Here is an 8,256-nt window from a genome sequence, read left to right as displayed (position 1 = left end):
AAAAACACAACATCGTTGTTATTTCATCGAACAGGTTGAGAGCACCAAGACTTTCAACGATCCAAGGTACGGTTTCCTTGTTGTTTCCGATTGCACCACGTATCGCTAAAATCTGCACGGCGCAACCGATTGAGTTGACGCTCAGCCGTCCTTGCATGCGTCCTTTCGTCGCTTGGGCTGCCTGCTCGTGTGCCTGCTGGACCGCTTGGCCCAGCTTCCTTGCCACACTGCCGTAGGCCACGTCCCAACCTCGCCGACTCCGAGTACGTATACACTCGGGTTGTTCCACGCGATCGTGACACCGCACCGTTTCTTCCGATCTCGCCGACAATTAGTTCTTCCACGATATGTTCGCCTTAGATCAACCTCGTAACCTAGCTCTAATATCACTTGTTAGAATAAATCCGGGGCATACAGTTGATTATCCGAGGACCAAGCAATCACACGAGTACGGCATCTGACTCGTCTACTTCTATGGACTTAAGAGTATATTGTGATTTCTAAATTTTGATATTGGTCATTTACTCATCCACCTGTTATTGAGCCGAGATAATTGATATTTTTTTGTCAAATGTGCTACCAATGAGCATAAAATTGCGAGCAACTTGTGTACTATTTGTTCTACCCGTTGGGTACCCGTCGGGTATGGGTATGGGTATGGGTAAAGTTTCATATCCATGGGTATGGATATGGGTAGAATTTTATACCCACTAACTATACAGGTATGAGTATGGTATTGCTCTACCCTGCCCATACCCTACTCATTTCCATCCTTAATCCCTCGCCTACCTAGAAGAAACGTGCCTGGATCTTAGCAATCGCATGATGCAATGTCTCCAGCAGGCTGTAGAAGCTCGTGATGAACAATGGAGAACAAGTCTGGGAAACGATCCGCGAACAGATGGTCACCATCCCATCTATCGAACCAAAACAGGGTGGAGGCAGCGGACCCCACCGTGATGGAGGCCCAATGCAGAGAACCCGTAGTAGCTGTATGATCTCTTGCCAGAACTAGGAGCCGCCCGACCGTTGACAGACGGCAAGCGACTGTCCCCTAAGGTACTTGTTCTGGATAATGTTGTCCATGTTCTCGTAACGGGGGTCCCCAGACTTGCCTTCCTACGGCCGATGGCGTGGCTGGGCTGGCAGGTTCCTACGGCCCATCTTCATCGACAAGACATTCAAGACCCTCGCGAGGGGCCAAGCCTCGCGGGGCGGACGATGCAAGACCTCCTCAAGAGCGGCCTCGCCAGGCAGGCTCACAAGGGGAGAAGAGATCAAGGAAAGGCAAACCTCGTGAGGCTCCTCGTGACGTGAGCCATGACGATCGAGACCAGGCGAGCGCCAGGCGGGCGCTAGCGCGCGCAGCGTCCTTGTTTCGTCTTTGGTGCTAAGGGGGCAAGCGCAGGCGCGGAGTACCGAGGCATCAAGCAAAGGTTTCCATATTGGTGCAACGAGACCAGGACCAGAAGGACGGCAAGACGGAGGTCACCATGGAGCCCAAGACGGCGTCATCATCAGAGCCTTTTGCAGGCGAAGACCACCTTTTGTCAGGATAGCTTGCACTAGCTGTCCCCTTTCGAATTGGTCGTTGTTGGCTCCCTTCCCGCTCAATATTTGGGGAGAGGACCAGGGCCTATATAAGTAGAACTAGTCACCACCATGAGGGGCATCGGATCAACACCATCACAAGTTGGCAGCTGATTTCGATCCTCACACACACAAGCTCACCAAACGCAAGAACACCTTGACCTCAGGAGGCTGTTATTCCTCTTGCACTGTTCATCATTAGCCCAAGAGGCAATCCACCACCACCACACTGGAGTAGGGTATTACACCACAACGGTGGCCCGGACCAGTATAAATCTTGTGTCTTTCAGTGTTGAGAGTTCGTCGTGCTCGTCTGCGAGATCTTAGAGAGCTAGGGCGTGGATCGATAGGGAGAAAACCTTCGCGTGCACCCCAGTGTTCGAACCTCAAGGGTCTGCCGGAACCCCAGATCCGACATTTGGCGCGCCAGGTAGGGGTGCGCCGAAGCCTCTGTCCATCGCTCCGTGCTGCGTTGCTCCGTCATTTCCATGGCAGACGCGCGCCGCGCTCGTGCTGAGCGTCGGGCTGCCCTCGCGGCCCACGTCGCTCAGACGGCTCCCGTCGGCAGGCCGCCTCACCGCTCCCCGTCGCCTGCCGCCAACACCGCCACCGGCCCGACGGGGAACGAGCAGCAAGCATCCTTGCTGCACCCATCGGTGCGGCGGGACGGTCGCACCGCCACTCCATCGCTGACCCCGGCCGTCTCTTCTTCCCATGCACGTCACCCTCCCATGGACGCACGATCCGCGCTCCTCATGGCGCACGAGCTGTCAAGAGCTCCGAGCCATTCACGAAGGACGTTTCGGCCAATGCCCCGAGCGCGGTGACCGGGGCTACGACCGAGGAGGACGTGGTGGCGGACGCTGGGACGATCGTGGCCCGCATCAGGAGTGGTGAGACCGGCCTTGTGAGGATTGCTGGCAGGATCAGCCTCGCGAGGGCGCCTGGAGAGATCAGCCTCGTGAGGATCTCCCTCAAGGCAACGCTGGACTCCCCCCCGCTGCCGCCGCCACCAAGAAGGAATGACGAACACCATCAGGACGAGGGGGCTGGGGGCTTCCAGGAACCGCGTGCCATTGCTTGCATCTTGGGCGGAGCCCAGGCCCTAGCCTCGCAGTGTATCTTTAAGCAGTTTGCTCGCGAAGTGAATGTAGTCCTCCCCAAGCTCGAAGCCACACGCCCGCTCAGGTGGTCCCAGTGCCTCATCATGTTCAGCTCGGCAGATTAGCTCAAGTGCGCGGCTACCGCTGGCGTCCTCCCAATCCTTTGCTCCCCACTCATCAGCAATGTGCAAGTTACCAAGACCCTCATCGATGGCGGCGCAGGGCTCAGTGTCCTATCCGTCGACACGTTCGACAGCCTCCAAGTGCCTTATGACTAGCTCCAGCCTACCAAGCCTTTCTCAGGAGTGACCGACGGTTCCACCACACCGATAGGGCAGGTCCGCCTCCCTGTCACCTTCGGCATGCGCAACAACTACCGCACCGAGCTCATCGACTTCGACGTCGCGCACATCTGCCTGCCGTACAATGCCATCCTAGAGTACCCAGCCCTGGCCCAGTTCATGGCGATGACTCGTCACGGCTACAATGTCCTCAAGATGCCAGGAAGCAGCGGGATCATCACGGTCCCATGTGAAGAAAGAGATGCGGTGTGCTCCGTCGAGCGTGCCTTCCAAGCTGCAGCAATCAACGACCCCGACAGAAGGAGCAAGGGCCCTCATGAGGCCACCCCCAAGAAGAAGAAGCAGTTGCGCCGTGCGGGACCTTAGGAGGGTGGCGTTGCAGCCGGAGCCTCGCCAGGATCAACGCCCGTTCCAGGGGCGCCTCCCTCCATCGCATGGGAAGGTGCGCCCGGCGCCCTTCTCGGGCAGGGCTCGGGGGCTTTCTTCTGGAAGGCCTCAGACCTTGCCCACATCACGAGGGAGGCGCTCGGGCACCACTTGGAGGCATGCTTCACGACATGTTTCCCTCAGGAGGACATAGAACAAGGACCGTCCACCATTCAGGAGTTCATCACCAAGATCACCCAGGAGCTGCAAGACCCAAGGGCCATGCGTGGTGACCGCCACTCATAAGGCGCAGCTTTCCATCCATGCGAGGATGTCGGGCTACGGGTCTGCGTTGATGTTCCAGGGCTCAACAGGGTCGCTTCTCAGGAGCTTTTTTGGCCTTCGCATGTGGGACGCTGTGAGGGCCCACCGCATAGCTACGTTCGCATGCCCTTTGGCCTATCGAGCGTATCGGCCGCCTACCAGGGCAACCTACGGCGCCTCCTGGCGTCTCAGGAGGCCAGGCGCCATGCCATCCGGATGGAGATGGAGACGGTCCTCAAGGAACCACGTGAGTCCCCAGAGCCTCCTGAGGCTCAGGGCCCCGGTGGCTCGTGAGGAGCAACCCTTTCGCCGTGTGCCTTCAGCTGCCTCAACTCTCCTTCTTCAACATAACCTGGTGACATCTTTTCAAGTTCATTCAACTAGGAGCGCCCCTCGGGCTGCATAATTCCCAGGCTGCGTGGGTCCGTCCCTGTGGCATGTACCCCTTTCATTTACGTCTTTAGCTTACCTTGTTGGTAGCGCCCCTCGGGCTGCATCATTCCCAAGCTGCTCGGGCCTGACCCGGTGGCATGTATCCCCCATGCATTACTTAAGCCTGCTGCTCTTATGATTGATCTACCTGTGATTGCTACCTGCTCAATCGTCACCTCCCACGGGGCCTCCTCATGTCGGCACGGCGCTGGTGCATGGGTCCGTCCCTGCCATGTCGAAAAACCTGAGCGGTCGAGCTCTGGCTCGCGGCACGCCCCGCGCACGTCACCTCACCAGGCCCTCAGTGCCTTCACCTCCTCATGAAGCAACTAGTGGCAGGCTGGCAACCATAATGGCAGATCGTGTTCTTCCTTGTGCTGGCTCGCAGGAACCTCGTGAGGATAACACTAGGAGGCACCGTGAGCTCCCACCTCTTCCAAGCAATCCGCTTGCACGTTAAAAGGGGGGCTCCTGAGCATCGCGCCTCAGGGGCTCTTACTGGCTCTCCAGCCCTCACCCCCTGGCCTTTACCATGGCACATGACCTGGCATACCAGCGGCAGCTGAGCTCGCTCGAGGGCCGGGACCTGAGAACGTAGAGCACGAAGGAGAGCATTGAAAGGGGGAGGACTCGTATGGGCCTGACCTAGCTACGCCGCGGATGTTCGCGCACAAGTCTGGCGCATTGCGAAGAATCGACCCCAGACCGCCAACATAAGTCACGAGCTCGGATCAACCAGTCGTTGGAACCTAATCAGACACGCTCGCCGCAATCCTGTTGTGGCAATGTCGCCTCCCTTTCCTATCTTACCACGACTGCTTGAGCGCTAAAGGGGACCTCCTGAGCATCGCGCCTCAAGGGCTCTTACTGGACCTCGGGCCGCTCACCTCCTGGCCGTGACCACGGCACGCGACCTGGCATACCAGCGACGACTGAAGCCTGCCTGGGGACTGGGACCTGTCAGCGTAGAGCAACAAGCTGTTGCGAGGTTGGAAAGAGAAGACTGAGCCTAAACAGGACTAGCGCTAACAAGGCTTCCATAATCAAGATAATGGCAACAAAAGGCATTGTGGTTTCTTTACACACCCCCACGGGGTACTTCTTGATTCCTCGCAGGGAACAAAAGACAAGAACTTAGGAGAATCCTATGTACACACACCCGTGGCCGATGCCATCATCAACAGTGGGCCACGGGAGGCCGGTGCCAACCTCCTCCAGATCAGCGACGACGGCAGCCGGACGTGGCGGCCCTGCTCCGAGCACGGCGGGAGCTCGGGGGCACGTAGCTGTCGTCGCTCGTCTTCGGAGTCTCGTAGAGCTCACGAGAGCCGCTGGACTCCCAAGAGTCGCTGCTGCTAGAGCAGCCCCGAGGGGGCGCGCCTCACCCCGGCGCTCCCCTTCGGGGCAACACTCCAAGCGGCGACCCTCCGTGTCGAAGACCTTGAAGAACATCGTGGAGGCGCCGTTGTACTCGAGGTGGATCGTGAGGGCGCCCTCCGCACGGCAAACCCGCGCGACCTTGCCCTAGCCATAGGTCATGAAGATCTTGCCGATGGAGACTGCTTCAACCTCAGCTCCGGTCGCCGGGGTGTCACAGTCGGCATGCTGCAACCAGAGCTCGAGAGGTCCCTCGATGGCAGCATGTCGGAGAAGAAGCGTGGGAAGCGGATCCAGGAGCTTGGGGGCATCGCCGCCCACAGCACGAACTCGCGTGAAGAGTCCGAGGCATGAACTCCAGGAGCGACGGCACTTGACGTCGCGGTGCGTTGACCTTGGCTGCGGCCCGCACGCTGATGCTTGTCGTTCCTTCCTCCCGAGCCCCCGGCTTGGGCGTACAAGGGCAATGGATACCCAGGAGGAGGCAGATCGCACCAAGGTCTCGTCACCACCTACATCTCCGTGGCGTCACGGCGGTGGACCGATCTCTTCTTCGGTGGAAGCAGCGCTGGCACGTCAAGGGGAACCACCCCCCTTTCCTCAGCTGAAAACCTGCGGATCGACACCATTGAAGTGGCTGCTAGCAGAGGAGCAGAGGAGGAAGAAGTAGGCAGAATGGAAGAGAAGGACGATGGGGGCTCTGCCCCCCTCCCCATTTATATCAGAGGAAGGCCAACCAACACCCCCATGATCACAGGTAATGATGGTTTTCCTTGCATGTCGCAGGGACTTGTCAAGTCGGGTAGTTGCCAAGGCAGCATGGGGAAGCGGAGATGCCCACGTCCAATCAACCGCCACACGACAACCGAGGCCGTAGGCTTTTGGGGCCCGCGGCACTACGATCTTGACCCTTTGGCTTCGCCTCGAAGCCAAGCCTAAGCGCGCCTTGGGCCTGGGGGATACTATCGGTGTTCTGGGAATGGGGGTCCCCAGACTTGCCTGCCTGCGGCCCATGACGTGGCTGGGCTGGCAGGTTCGTACCACCCATCTTCATCGACAAGACATTCAAGACCCTCGCGAGGGGCCAAGCCTTGTGGGGCGGATGACGCAAGACCTCCTCAAGAGCGGCCTCGCCAGGCAGACTTACAAGGGGCGGAGAGATCAAGGCAAGGCAAACCTCGTGAGGCTCCTCGTGACATGAGCCATGACGATCGAGACCAGGCGGGCGCCAGGTGGGCGCCAGCGCGTGCAACGTCCTTGTTTCCTCTTTGGTGCTAAGGGGGCAAGCGCAGGCGCAGAGTACCGAGGCATCAAGCAAAGGTTTCCATATTGGTGCAACGAGACCAGGACCAGAAGGACGGCAAGATGGAGGTCACCATGGAGCCCAAGACGGTGTCATCACCAGAGCCTTTGTAGGCGAAGACCACCTTTTGTCAGGATAGCTTGTACTAGTTGTCCCCTTTCGAATTGGCCGTTGTTGGCTCCCTTGCCGCTCAATATTTGGGGAGAGGACCAGGGCCTTATAAGTAGAACTAGCCACCACCATGAGGGGCATCAGATCGACACCATCACAAGTCGGCAGCTGATTCCGATCCTCACACACACAAGCTCACCAAACGCAAGAACACCTCGACCTCAAGAGGCTATTCTTCCTCTTGTACTGTTCATCATTAGCCTAAGAGGCAATCCACCACCACCACACTGGAGTAGGGTATTACACCACAACGGTGGCCCGAACCAGTATAAATCTTGTGTCTTTCAGTGTTGAGAGTTCGTCGTGCTCGTCTGCGAGATCTTAGAGAGCTAGGGCGTGGATCGATAGGGAGAAAACCTTCGCGTGCACCCAAGTGTTCGAACCTCAAGGGTCTGCCGGAACCCCAGCTCCGACAAATGTCCAGCCACAAGCCTCCCTCTCCCTTAGCGATCCGCCACAACCAACAGGATAGGGGGCAATGTTCATGCGCTTGGAGGACATAATCCCCAGTCTGCCCTAATCCCGCGGCTTGCAGATTTCCGGCCATCGTACCATATGGTACTCCTGCTTGTATCCCTCGCGTACCCATAACAAACGTACCTGGATCTTGGCGATCGCATGATGCAATGTCTCTAGCAGGTTGTAGAAGGTCATGATGAACAGGAGCAGGATAGATAGTGATGAATTTATGAGGATTGTCCGAGCTGCTTTGGACAGCCACCTACCCCGCCAAGGCTCAATGCGGTGTTGGAGCTTATTCACCGTGGTCTTAGCTCGGCCACGGTCAGCCTAGTGTTGCTAATGGTGTCCCCAGGTAAGACATGGGGAAGGAGCCCAGCTGGCAGTTAAGGTGGTCCGGAATACTCTAGCGTTCCGTGGCGGAGTAGCCAAGCACCATCACCTCGCTCTTGTTGAAGTTAATTTTGAGGCCCGACATTTTTTGGAAATAGAGCAGAAGGAATTTCAAGTTCGTGATGTCTGTCGCAGAGCCTTCCACCATGATGATAGTGTCGTCGGCATATTGCAGGAGGGAAACCCCCTTGCCGCCCACCAGGTGGGGAACTAGGCCATGGATACGTCTAGTAGCTTTGGCCCGATCTAGTATGGATGCGAGGGCATCCACCACCATGTTGAACAAAAAAGGGAGAATGGGTCACCCGACCTAACCACACAGGAAGTGGGGAAGTAGGGATCGATTTCCCCGTTAATGTTCATAGCAGTCCATCTGGAGGTAACCATTTGCATCACCCTAGTAACCCACCGGTCGTCGAATCCCTTCCGGAGCAAT

This window comes from Triticum dicoccoides, chromosome 4A, assembly GCF_002162155.2.
Source record: "Triticum dicoccoides isolate Atlit2015 ecotype Zavitan chromosome 4A, WEW_v2.0, whole genome shotgun sequence".
Taxonomy (NCBI): domain Eukaryota; kingdom Viridiplantae; phylum Streptophyta; class Magnoliopsida; order Poales; family Poaceae; genus Triticum; species Triticum dicoccoides.
This window is presented reverse-complemented; position numbering follows the sequence as displayed.